We start from the raw sequence: 12,783 nt of genomic DNA on the forward strand, positions 1-12,783 counted from the left end.
AGCATCTGTCTTGCAGTTTTACAGAATGGATTTCTGGCTCATCCACGATGTCCTGTGTGCCAAGGGGGCCTGACAGAGCAGGGCAGGAGGGCGAGGTGAGTGCAGAGTCTGAAAACAGGTTTTCTTCTCCTGGAGGTAGCCATCCTGTTTCCGTCTTGGTACCTCAGGCTTTGTGGGGCTGTCACCCAGACGGGAGAGGAATGGGCACCGGGCAGGTGTGCCAAGGATGTGGAGAGAGGGCATTTTCCTCCCTCTATTATGCTGGGATCTAAGGAAGGAGATCACTGTTCCCATCTATCACCTCCCCCCTGGGCCCCTCTCAGGCAGCTCCGGACACACACACCCTGTGTTCCTGCCTTCCTGCCGTGGGCTCCTTCCTGTGGCCTGTGACACACAGAGGGAAGGGTGCGGGAGGGAGGGGCCGCTGCACACCAGGTACTGGAATGCTCTCCTCTCACCTGCACAGGTTCCTGTAAGCCCTGACTCAAGGCCAGGCCTGCCCGGAACCTGCAGGAGAGCTCGGCCCGCGGGGCGGGGCCCCGGCTGGGGTGCGGCTGTTCATGCACGGATGACCCTGAGAGGGCGATTCAACTCATCACCTCAGCGCGGACAGCAGCTAAGTGAAGGCTGCAGTCTTAATCTTCCCTCAAAGTCTCTTCCTGTCATTAATGCTTCTAATAAGGTTAAAATAAATAAATTTATATTAAAAGAAATAGCAAATCTTTGGTGCCAATAAAGCACATTTTGCCACACATCTGAAATATTTTACACACTTTAGGCGCAAACCATCTTTCATAAAAGCACGTGCTCTGCCTTTTTTGGGGTTCAGAAAACAAGACTTAGAATGTGAGTGTTCTGGAGGCCCACCCTCCCATAATCTCAGTTACAGGCCTAGTAATACCCATTTTTAATAAGTACCACAGCTCAGGGTGATCAACTCTCTAAGCAATGAAGGGTGAAGGGATTATGAGCACAATGTTCAGATCACAGACTGAAAAAACATTAACTGAGAAACTTCTTAAAAGAACACGAAATAGTGTTAGCCTGAAGTGTGGTGCTGGGCAGCAGGGCAGCTCCGTGGATCCGCGTCTGGAGGGAAACTCACCACGTCCAAGTGCTGCTTGCGGTCAGTGTAAATAGCACACTCATGGTGGCGGGGGAAATATTTTTCCTTGTTTCAAGTGGGCAGTGGAAGTAGTGAAAGCCTAAGTAAACTCTGGCCATTAGATAATAGGCCATTATAACTCTGGACGACTTCCTGAATGGCTCTAAAAAATGAGTTCTCATTTCCTGCCTGGAGAAAAGAGAAATATTAGGACAGCACTGTGTACACAGAATGTGAGCCTGCAGCGGGGCCATAGTGAGGAGAGGCAGAGGGGACAAAGTAGGGAGAGACAGGGGTTGATTCTCAACTTAGAAGGGGGAGCAGAAAGAAAAGAAACACTCTGTTGTTTTGTGGGCCATCAAGCCCCAGATCACAGTCTTCTGCTCAGCCTGCAGCGGCCACGGCCCAGGGGACAGGGAGCAGCGGCCCGTGTACCTCGGGGGCCAGCACTGGGGCTGCCAGCTGCACGGCCGTCCAGTGGGCCAGGCAGGTGCCTGAGGTTAACTAAGCAGAGATGAGAGAAAGAAGTGAAAGCACTGCAGAGAAAAGTCACTCTGCAGCTCATAGGAAACCAGAAAACTCTGCTATAGTTGGTTTTGTTCCAAGATGTTGCCAGGAAAGGACTGGCTCACAGAGAAGCCGCAGCTTCACTTTTTCCCATGCTCTGGTGATACGTCTTTCCAGCGCTCTTGCTTCCTCCAAGGGAGCCAAATAATTGCAGTTTTTTGGATTACCACAGTCTGTTGTTTTTTTTAATCTTAACCTGTAATTACTGATTTTAAGACATTAAGGACATTCTGGGTTGGAAGCCCCGGCTCTGTACTGACCAACTGGGTGAGCCAGAGCAAATTATTCAGTCTCTGAGCTTCACTTTCCTCACTAAAGCAGGAAAACTGTGCAGCAATACAGACATTTGTTGTTTAGTTGCTAAGTTGTGTCTGACTCTTCTCGACCCTGTGGACTATAGCCTGCCAGGCTCCTGTTCAAGGAACTTCCCAGACTAGAATACTGGAGTGGGTTGCCATTTCCTCCTCCATGGGATCTTCCCAAACCCAAGGATCGAACCTGTGTCTCCTGCATTGAAGGCAGATTCTTTACCACTGAGCCATCAGGGAAACCCATTACAGACATTAGATAATTCATAATAATTACCTAGCACAGGGCCTTGTACCTGGTGAACAGCAGCTACAGTAATACTATCAATACTGGTTTTAAGTGACTTTTGAGCCTCACAAGGAGTTATCAGTGGAAGAGGGTCGCCTCCCTGAGGGGCGGGGGGGATGTCCCCACTTAGGCCTGTAGTTGGCACAGACCAGACTCACAGAAGCACATTCAGAGGATGAAACACAGAGCCAGATGTGCATGAGCTCGGCCACTGAACCTGCACCTGCCACTGGGGCGCCTGTGACCATCAAGGATGCCCTGGGTAAGGAACGGGCCCTGTGCCAGGAGACAGGGACCCTGAGTGTCAGTTCGTCCCTCTGCCTGACACTTAGCAGATCATGTTTAGCAGAATTTCACATCACTGATATTATGGTATGGCTAAATGAACATTCTAAATGCTCAAGGATTCTTGTCCAGTTAGTTCAAAAGTAATCTTCAGAAAGTAGCAGCATTTATGAAGCACCAACTATATCATTTATTCTGTATGTTGCTCCATTAGGTTTTCAAAGACTCCTTTAGAGACAGAATCACCCCCACTTTTATGGGAAAGAAAATGGCTCAGTGAGACACAGCAGACATCTATGGGTGACTTCGGATCTGAAACCAGTGCCCACTTGACCCCACGGCCCACAGCATTCTGATCTACCAGATCATCCCGGAGAAAAGCAGATACAAGCAGAAGACTTAAAGAAGATGGAAATGATACTGAGATTTTGCAATATTAAAGGAATTTTCTGAAATGTAGTTAGAAAGGGGCAACTGAATGTCAATTCTAATACCTCAGGTAAGACACTTGAGGCAACTTTTCAAGCTGGTACATATTCTTTATATGATTAAATACAAAATAATGGTATGGATGCTTTTTATTCTAGGCAGCTGACTGTTGTCCACTTGGGCACCAGACACTTCTGAATGCTCCTGATTTTCTGGTGCCAGTTGACCCTTTGAGGGTCTAGAGAAATAAGGGGAGGAGACACTCCTTGGATTGGAGCACACCCTTCAGTAGATCAGTCCCATGGAAATGTGCCTTTGCCATGGTTCTTCCTCCATTTACTGAGTACCCACAATATGTGTGCTTGCTGCAGACTAAGACCAGGGCTGTGCTCCTCTGGGATTCAGATAAGCACTGAACTGGAGCTAGGAAAGAATGTGGCAGGCAAGTGCTGGGGCCAGAATACGTGTTTCAGGATGGCACATCATGCCTCTCTGAAGGTCAAAAGCCAAATTCCTCTTCTCAACGATAGCCCTTCAAATATTTGAAGACAGCTACTATATCCTCCCTTAGTATTTTCCCAAATAAGCATCCCCAGGCCATCTCCATCTGTCCCTGTGACTCTCCTAAGTGCCTTCTCCACCTTTTGGCCAGTTTCAGTTTGCACACCCCTCCCAAGTAGAGCCCTGGAGCAGAGCGCTTCCAATCAACACAAGCTCACCCAGCTTCATAGCCCTGCTCATTTCTTCACGCAGCTTGATCCAAATGCACGATGGGCACCATGCCTTTGCTTAGGTTTTATGTCAGAAGCCAAGGGATCTTGCAGATGTCATTAAGGTCCCAGATTAAAAGGGAGACTATCTGTGTGGGCCTGATTTGATCAGGTAACAGCTCTTAACAAATGTCCCTCCTGGCAGAGACACTTTGGCTGTGAAGAAGCAAACAGTCCTGCTGTGAATGTCAGGCAGCTGCTATGGCCAAGGGCCTCAGTTCTACAACCTCCAGGAAGTGGATTTTGCCATCAACCTGGATGAGAATGGAGGAGGGCTGGGAGCTCCAGATGAGAACCCAGCTGGATCATAGCACTGTGGGTCCCTGAGAACCTGGGCACCAAACGAGGTGACGAAGCATGTATGTTATCTGAAGCCACAGCACTGGCAGTGACTTGTTGCAACAGCCCAGTTGGGGCTCTTATTTCTTTATGGCAAGCTAAGCCTCACGTTCATGGGCGCATCTGTTAAGTCAGCTTTCCTTCATCCTGTATCTTTGCAGCTGGCTCTGCCTTGACCTTGCTGTTAATGAAGTCCCTAGGTCTGTTCCATTCATTGTGGTCCACATTTCAGGATTCTGATCTCGCCAACCTGTATATTCAAATTCCTCCTCCTTTATTGTATTTAAAAACCCTGGTTACTTACTGAACCTGGATGATCATTCCCAGCATGTCACCTACTGGACTCATGTAAGTAATATACAGACAGTGGACTTTATTCCACCAAACACTTCCAGAAGGCTTACCCAGTGGCTTGTCTGCATATACTTCACATTTTAATTTTTATTGAAATGTAGTTGATTTACAACACTTTGTTAGTTTCAGCTATAGAGAAGAGTGATTTGGTCATATATATATATGTGTGTGTGTGTGTGTGTGTGTGTGTGTGTGTGTGTGTGTGTGTGTATACCTATATTCTTTTTAAAAAAAATTAGTTTCCACTATAGTTGACTACAAGTTACTGAATATAGTTCCCTGTGCTGTGCAGTAAGTCCTTGTTGTTTATCTATTTTACATGTAGTAATGTACAATTGTTAATTCCATACTCCCAATTTATCCCTCCCCTCTCTTCCCCTTTGGTAACTATAGCTTTGTTTTCTGTGCCTGTGTTTCTGCTTTATAAGTAAGTTCATTTGTATTATTTTTAAGATTCCACATATGGGTGATATCATATGATACTTTCTTTTTATGCCTGACTTACTTCACTCAATATGACAATCTCTGGGTCTATCCATGTTGCTGCAAATGCCATTATTTCACTCCTTTTGTAGCTAATATTCCACTGTATATATGTACCATATCTTCCTTATCCATTCACCTATTTATGGACATTTAGGTTGTTCCCAAGTCTTGAATATTGTAAACAGTGCTGCTATGAACACTGGGGTGCATGTATCTTTTCCAATTAGTTTTTGTCTTTTTTGGATATTTGCCCAGGAGTAGGATTGCTGGATCATATAGTAACTCTATTTTTAGTTTTTAAGGGCACCTCCATTCTGTTTTCCAGAGGGACTGCACCAATTTATATTCCCACCAGCAGTGCAGGAGGGTTCTCTCTTCTCCACACCCTTTCCAATTTTTATTATTTGTAGATTTTTGATGATGGCATTCTGGCCAGTGTGAGGTGATACTTCACTGTGGTTTTGATTTGCATTTCTCTAGTAATTAGTGATATTGGGCATGTTTTCATGTGCCTGTTGGTTATCACTGTGAATTGTCTTCTTTGGGAAAATGGCTATTTATGTCTTTTTCCCATTTCTTGATGGGGTTGTTTGCTTTTTGTTTTTGAGTTGTATGAACTGCTTGCATAGTTTGGAAATTAAGTCCTTGCCAGTCACATCATTAGCAATTATCTTTCTCCCATTATGAAGGTCGTCTCCTTTTTGTTTATGGTTTCCTCTGCTGTGCAAAAGCTAATGAGCCTGCATTAGGTCCCATTTGTTTATGTTTGCTTTTATTTCTATTGCCTTGGGAGACCAACCTAAGAAAACGTGCTATGATTTAGTTAAGAGATTGTTTTATCTATGTTCTCTTCTAGGAGTTTCATGGTGACATGCCTTATATATTAAGTCTTTAAGCCATTTTGAGTTTTTGTGTATGGTGTGTTCTAACTTCATTGATTTATATGCAGCTGTCCAGCTTCCCGGAAACACTTGCTGAAGAGACTGTCTTTTCTCCATTGTACAGTCTTGCCTCCTTTGTCAAAAACTAATTGACCATAGGTGTGCAGGTTTATTTCTGGCTCTCGATTCTGTTCCATTGACCCATGTGTCTGTTTTTGTGCCAACAGCATGCTGTTTTGATTACTGTAGCTTTGTAGTATTGTCTGAAGCCTGAGAGATTTATGCCTCCTGCTTTGTTCATTTTCCTCAGAATTGCTTTGGCAATTCTTGGTCTTTTGTTGTTCTATGTACATTTTAGGATTATTTATTCTAGTACTGTGAAAAGTGCCATCAGTAATTGGATAGAGATCACATTAAATCTGTAGATTGCTTCAGGTAGTATGGTCATTTTAACAAAATTAATTCTTTCAATCCAAGAGTATAGAGTATCTTTTCATTTCCTAGAATCATCTTTGATTTCCTTTCTTAATGTTTTGTAGTTCTCAACATATAAGTCTTTCACCTCCTTGGTTTACTCCTAGGTATTTTTGACATAGTTTTAAACAGGTTTGCTTTTTACTTTCTCTTCCTGATATTTCATTGCTAGTGTGAAGAAATTAAACAGATTTCTGTATATTAACCTTGTATCCTACTACCTTGCTGAAATCATTTATCAGTTCTATTAATAATTGTTTTTGTGTGGCATCTTTACGGTTTTCTATATAGAGTATATAGAAAACTACGCATAATAACAATGGTGACTCTTTCTTTCTGTGGCCAGAAAGACCCTTTGGGCTGTCTCTGTATGATCAAACCAAGCTGTCTCTCCAGGTCTGTCTGCTGAAGCCAGTCACTGCGCACACCAGCAGGCATGCATCTTGGGCTGGGAAGCACAGTGATGTGGCCAGGACTGTCTGCGCTGGTCTCTCTCTGCCTTGTGGGGCCACATGCCAGCTTGCAAACTTTCCTCTCCAGCCTCTGAAGCTCCCTGTCTGTCCAGGCTGACCTCCTGGCCAGTGAGAGAGGTTCCCAGGGTGAGGTAGCCTTTCATCTATCATAGCTCCTTCCGGGCATGCAGGTCCCCTCCCCACACCTCCTCTTCTCTCTTTTCCCTTCATCCTGCCCATTACATGGAGATCTTTCTTACAGCTCTGGTTGTATAAGATCTTCTGCAAGCTTTTGTAGGTGTTCTGTGAGAACTGCTTCATATGTAGATGTATTCGATGGATATGTGGGAGGAGGTTAGCTCCACATCCCTCCACTGTACCATCTTGATCTCCTCTTCACATATTCTTTAAAACACAAGTTTGATTAATGAATTGCAACTTCTGAGGGGCAAGAATGATTCCCTTTCCTCAGTCTCTGATATCATCTGTAGACCCACCAGCGCCCTTCAGTCAGCCCTGCTGTAATTTAAAACTTGGGATATCTAAGGTGTCCCACCGCCTCACTTTATTTGTTACACTGCAGATCGGTTTTCAAGCGCCTGGGCATGACCTACTGCGGGTCATTCTCATACTGCATTCACCACAGACAGCTTTCAGCCAGGGCTCCAGACCACCAGCAAAGGTATCTGCCACAGTCCTTCTGGACTGTGGGGAGGGCTTGGTGGAGTGAGTCATTAAGAAAATCCAAAGGAAGCCCTTCACTGGAGTTCAAGGTTGACTAACCGTAAACTAAGGAAAGGAATACAGTGTTTTCCGTGCACTTCAGAGATCACGTGCTTCAGGCTGCCTGAGATACTGACCCTGCAGTGGTTATGAACACTGAGATCAAGTCTTCAAGGGGAGTAGGTGGGTGACTGTGCGCAGTGAGTCGAGTTGTTCAACAAGAGGTGTCCACGTCCTGATCTCTGGTATCTGTGATGTGACCTCATTTGGAAATGAGGTCTTTAAAGATGTAATCAAGTTAAAATCAGGTCATATCTGATTGGGGTCCTAATCTAATGACTGGTGGCAGAAAGGAGAAAATGAAATGGGGAATAATGTAATAATGTGTCTTTTATCCCTGTATGAGGTTCAAAGACTCTACTTGCTGGAGTACCAAGAATGACCCAAGTTCCTGATGCTGTAACAGTTCTAATCCAGATTTTGCCACTTTGTAATTAGCTTTAACCAAGGTGAGTTTGAGGTTAATCACATCTCCACCAATGGCCTCAGTTTCCTGTTCTGTGCATGAGAATCATGCCACAGATGCTATTTTAAACTGCGGTCTCAATTCAGAAGTGTTCTAGGAAATCATCTTAGTGGATTAAGACCACCATAACAAAGAAGAAAAAGAAAAACACATTGATAGAAAGAAAAGAAAATGGACAGTATCAGAATAACATTATAAACACAGTATTATTTCATGAAACTTTATATATAGCTATGTGTAAATGTCATAATTTTAAAAATAGATTTCTCAGTTTGGTAATGTCTTAGAGCCATTAAACTAAATATTATCTTGAAACCTTTCCTGTGCCAATTTTTTATGAGTCTGATTGGCTTCAAAATCCCTTAGAGAATAAACAAGAAAACACTAACACTATGTTCTGAAGAGAGGAAAAGAACCTGAGGGAAAAGAAAAATTCACTACTTTAAAATGATTTCTTTGCCCATTCTCTTCCCAGCAATACCAAGGAGTTGTGCAGAAACAGTCGCTGCTGTCCTAGGTTAGGGGGTAACTTGGTGACTGCCTTCTCACCAAGGGGAGGCTTGGCAGGAACCGAGCGGCTGCTGCCACCTCTGCACGGTGGCCAAGGGCAGATGCACTCAGTGCCGCAGCTCAAGTTCACCTGCACCACAGCTGGGACCTGGCCTTTGTTGGGAGTCTGCAACACACAGCAAAGAAGAAAGCAGATCCAGGGTGAACACATCTGCTTCATACCAGCGGCAGGAATGGCCAAGAGGAGGATGCACGTCCTCTGTGAGTGCGGCGTTCTCCTCCTGCTCCTTGCCATGGATGAGGAAGAGGACTGTCCACAAAGTCCAACTTCTGGGGTATATGTCCCAGTCCTAAACTACGTCAAAAGATAATGTTCCCTCTGCTGCCAAAAGTCCATAACTGATAAACCACTCTGTTAATCATTTCCCTATCTGCAAGGAGCCCTGCCAAAAGCATGTTTCAAAACATGTTCTGCTCAAATTAAATTGCTTTTGCTTTACATTAGGAAAAATTCCACCAGGAAAACTATTTGACATAAACATGGTAACCATGTACTTTGTAAGCATTTAAACTCTAGGACTGACCTTTCATGCTTTGCTGTGCACCTTTAGTGGGCATTTATCTAAGTGTCTAATGGTTGGCAGGGGGGTCTTGTCATTATCAGCACCCCAACTTCCAAATAAATGACTGATGTCACCAGGTAGCCCCGAGGTCATAGTGCCACAGGGGGGAATGTCCCATGTTGGTCTCCACCATGTCGATGTTGGTCACCTAAAGATCACACAGTATATTAAAAATGGGCCAAAGGTTTAAGTCTAAAATGCAGAACTATGAAACTTTTATAAGAGAAAACCCTCAGGATTTGGACTTTGGCATGGAATTAGACATGACATCAAAAGCACAATCCATAAAAAGAAACTGATCACCTGTACTTCATAATGAGAAAGGTTTGCTCAGCAAAGACCCTGCTAAAGCTGGAGTTAATACTGCAAACCACATATCTGACAAAGGACCCACAAACATATGAAAAGCTCTCAAAACACACAAATATTTGCTTCTGGAAACAACCTATCAGTCAGGGCAGGAAAGAGTAAAGAACCCTTTAGTGCTGATCTGATTTTCTCTTCTCCCTTTTGAAACCAAAACTGAGCATCAGGACTTGGTACCTGGAGGAGGAGGGGAGTCTGTGCCTGCATCACACTCTGTGCCACACAAGGACATGGGGCTACACACAGCAGCAGAGTTCCTGGACTGGTTCTCACCCCGCTCCTCTGTGGAGGATGCATAGGGGATGGAGTGGATGCTTTGGAACCCAGAGACCTCCTGCTGCCCAAGGGCTGCCCACACCTCTGTCCCTCTGCAGAGCCCACACCAGGGACCCATCATGGCTTCCAGGCTCTCGCCATCTCAGCCACGCTGGCGGCTACTTAATACGACAGGCTCAGCAACTGGAGCATCAGTGTGGTCTCCAAGCTGACCAGCACAGATAAACATACAGGTGGAAAGACATGTTACAGTTTGTAAGCACAGGTCTCCTCAGGGGGTTGAGACCAGACAGAAGAAGCTTATAGACTCTTTGTACACTCAGGTATTGTTTGGCTTAGTACAACCGGCATTTAGTCTAGGTCTTAGGGAAAGTGAAGCAAAAAAAAGAGCAGTGTTTCTCCACAAGCGTGGTTCCTCTGGAGACATGGGGGGCCTAAAGTATGGCTATGAGAAGGGCGCTTTCTGGCCCTATTGTGGTCTTTAGGGAAGCGATGGGTGTGTTGAGGGCAGACCCTCATCTGCCCTCCACCCCATCACAGTCCCACAGCTGTCATTCTGAACACCCCCCTCCCCCACCCCCGTCCCCCTGCCACAGGCAAGGGACACTCAGGAACTAGAAGCCCTCCACAGTTTCTAGAAAGCTGCAAGGAACACATGCAGCCTGTTCCTGACTGTTCTCCCACCCAGAGAGGACAGCCAGGACTGCAGTGTACTTTACCCGAAGGAGTCAGCTAAGGTGCCCACCCACACCCTCCACACCCTCAGCACTGCCGGCTCACCGGCAGTCGCCTTTAACTGGTGAAACACAGCAATCCTCTGAAGCTTTGTGAGCCAAACCAAACAGATCAAAGGCATCAGAGCCTGCTCTGCAGCCCCAGCCCAGGGGACAACGTCCAGCTCTCTGTCACCACCTTAGTTTAAAAGAAAAGGTGAGGGTGCACCCAGGAAAGCACCTCTCAGAGTCTTCTTCCCGTGAGTGTTTCACTAACCCAGCACCTAAGAGCCCCATGGCCTCACAGGAGGTCTCCTTTTCCAGGAGCCTGGATCCCTGCTCTGGTCTGCTTTAAGCTCTCTGCTGGACTTGGGTCGTTTAGTCTATGAGCTACCCAGCCTGGCTTCCCCTGGGCTGGCTCCACTCGGGAGGCTCCGTTTCTGTCACAATCACACATCATTAATCTAGATATTAAACTAGGAAGCGTGTGCCTGGGCACATGACACATACATGCTTTTCACTGTTAAAGAGAGAAAAGGAAGACAAGGATTTCCCTTCTGAGTAAACAGCAAGACTGAGATTAGAAAATTAAGCAATTAAATTGTATAACAGCTGATGGTGTACAAATATTTATTTACTATTTTAACCACACAGGAAAATAATTTCACAATCTTAATATGATCTTTTATGCTGAAATTCCCCAAGGTTCTATGCTAGGCACACTGATGCGTTATTAAGAATAGCACATTTAGCACAGAATATTGTCCATTTCCAGCTAGGTGTACAAAGAAGGAAGATTTGATCCAAATATCTTCTTTGGAATCTTTGAATTTAAGTAAATATAATTGATCTCACTAAGACACTGAAGGACTTATCAACTCCTCAATTACTACATAGGCATTTGTTCAAAAATTGTGCTGACATATTGGTACTAACACGGATTTCTGTACAATTTTCATTCTGCCTTTATAGGTCCTGTGATGGCAGCGAACTCAGTTTTCAAGCACCCAAGCAGAGAAGGTTCCGATCTTTGGTTGCTTGTCAACTTCTCTCATTCTCTGTTTTATTCATCATACGTTTATTGACCATTTACATGGCAATGCCAGTGCTGGGGTGGCTGGCATGACAAAGACCTAGAGGAAGTGAAGGGGTGATATTCAGGTAGGGGAGGGACAATGCATGCCCAAGTAACTTTTCTTCAAGAGTGAGCTGTATCCCTTACAAATGAAATGAAAAGGAGTAGAAACTATTTCCTTGCAAGGGAGACTTTTGGAAGAAGTAGGTATCACTGAGATGAGCTCTGTAAAATTGATACAGAAGATATAGGTGAATGTGTGTACGTGTGTGTGTGTGTGTGTGTGTGTGTGTGCATGGTTGTTTTGTCTGGTGTGTATGAAAATAGGTGAACCAAACAATAGAAATAAAAAAGAATTATTCTCTTGACATTAACTATATTCCTAAGTCCAGGCCACACAATATACTGAAAGTTTCGATCAGTATAGTATTTGACAAATTTCAAGTTGATGAAACACCACTAATAGAATGTCATAACAAAGAGCAGCAGTACCTTAAGTGAGATTTTTTAATGTCAAATGCCCCATTCATTTCCAGGTCGTAATGGGTAACTGCTGGGCTGGACAAGGACAATTGCAGTAAACACACTTGACATTTCCAGTTTATCGAGATGACCGTGCGGTGAGCGCGCCTGTCTTTGTAAAGCTCTGTGCTGCACAGCTTCACTGACACACACACACCACTGAAATCAGCCCCTCTGACTCAATGTTCTTCTTAGCTCGGCAAATTTTGATTGGAGAGTTGATTTGCACGGATTTTTGTGCAATCCTATTTACAAACCAACGGGAAAACAAAACAAAACAGTGCTCCAGTCCCGGAGTACATCGTGGAGCTTGGTGCTTGCCAGCAGTAGGCAGCTACAGCACACTTGTGATGGGCCTGAGTGCCTGCCTCACTTCCCTGCTGCCACTGGCTTGCCTCCTGGGCATCCCGGTCAGGGGAGCCCTCACTTCAGGGAGCAGGCAACTTGTAAGCAAGTTCAAGAGGACGTATTCCCCAAATTTGGCTGGGGCACAGCTATATATCAGCTGTGATGTGACCAAAACTGGGGGAAAATTCAGGTTGACAAATGCGTTCCAAAGCACACTGGGTTTCTCTTTTGTTTGTGTTATCGTCGTTGCTAAGTCCACTCCGCCATGAGCACAGTCTGAAAACTGTTTCTATTATGAAAGCCCTGAGATGAGAGCGTCTGCCATGGTGTTTATAACTCGCTTGATTAAATGACCTCCAGAA

The 12,783-nt window shown here is 44.9% G+C and overlaps 1 protein-coding gene and 1 long non-coding RNA gene across 3 annotated transcripts in view; one reads left to right on the forward strand and one right to left on the reverse strand.

The window, feature by feature from the left end:
* The window catches only part of EGFR (epidermal growth factor receptor), a 208,370-nt gene that overhangs the window by 129,184 nt on the left and 66,403 nt on the right, over positions 1-12,783 (reverse strand). The gene's annotated exons all lie outside the window — the stretch shown is intronic.
* On the forward strand, positions 1,031-9,201 carry LOC138424193 (uncharacterized). Of its 2 annotated transcripts, XR_011250677.1 has the most exons (5): positions 1,047-1,126; positions 2,769-3,053; positions 3,899-4,440; positions 7,869-7,971; positions 8,464-9,201. It is a non-coding gene; the product is annotated as an uncharacterized lncRNA (long non-coding RNA). The 2 variants fall into 2 exon arrangements; XR_011250676.1 differs by lacking the exon at positions 3,899-4,440 and having other exon boundaries at positions 1,031-1,126.

The sequence above is a fragment of the Ovis canadensis genome, chromosome 19, assembly GCF_042477335.2.
Source record: "Ovis canadensis isolate MfBH-ARS-UI-01 breed Bighorn chromosome 19, ARS-UI_OviCan_v2, whole genome shotgun sequence".
Classification (NCBI taxonomy): domain Eukaryota; kingdom Metazoa; phylum Chordata; class Mammalia; order Artiodactyla; family Bovidae; genus Ovis; species Ovis canadensis.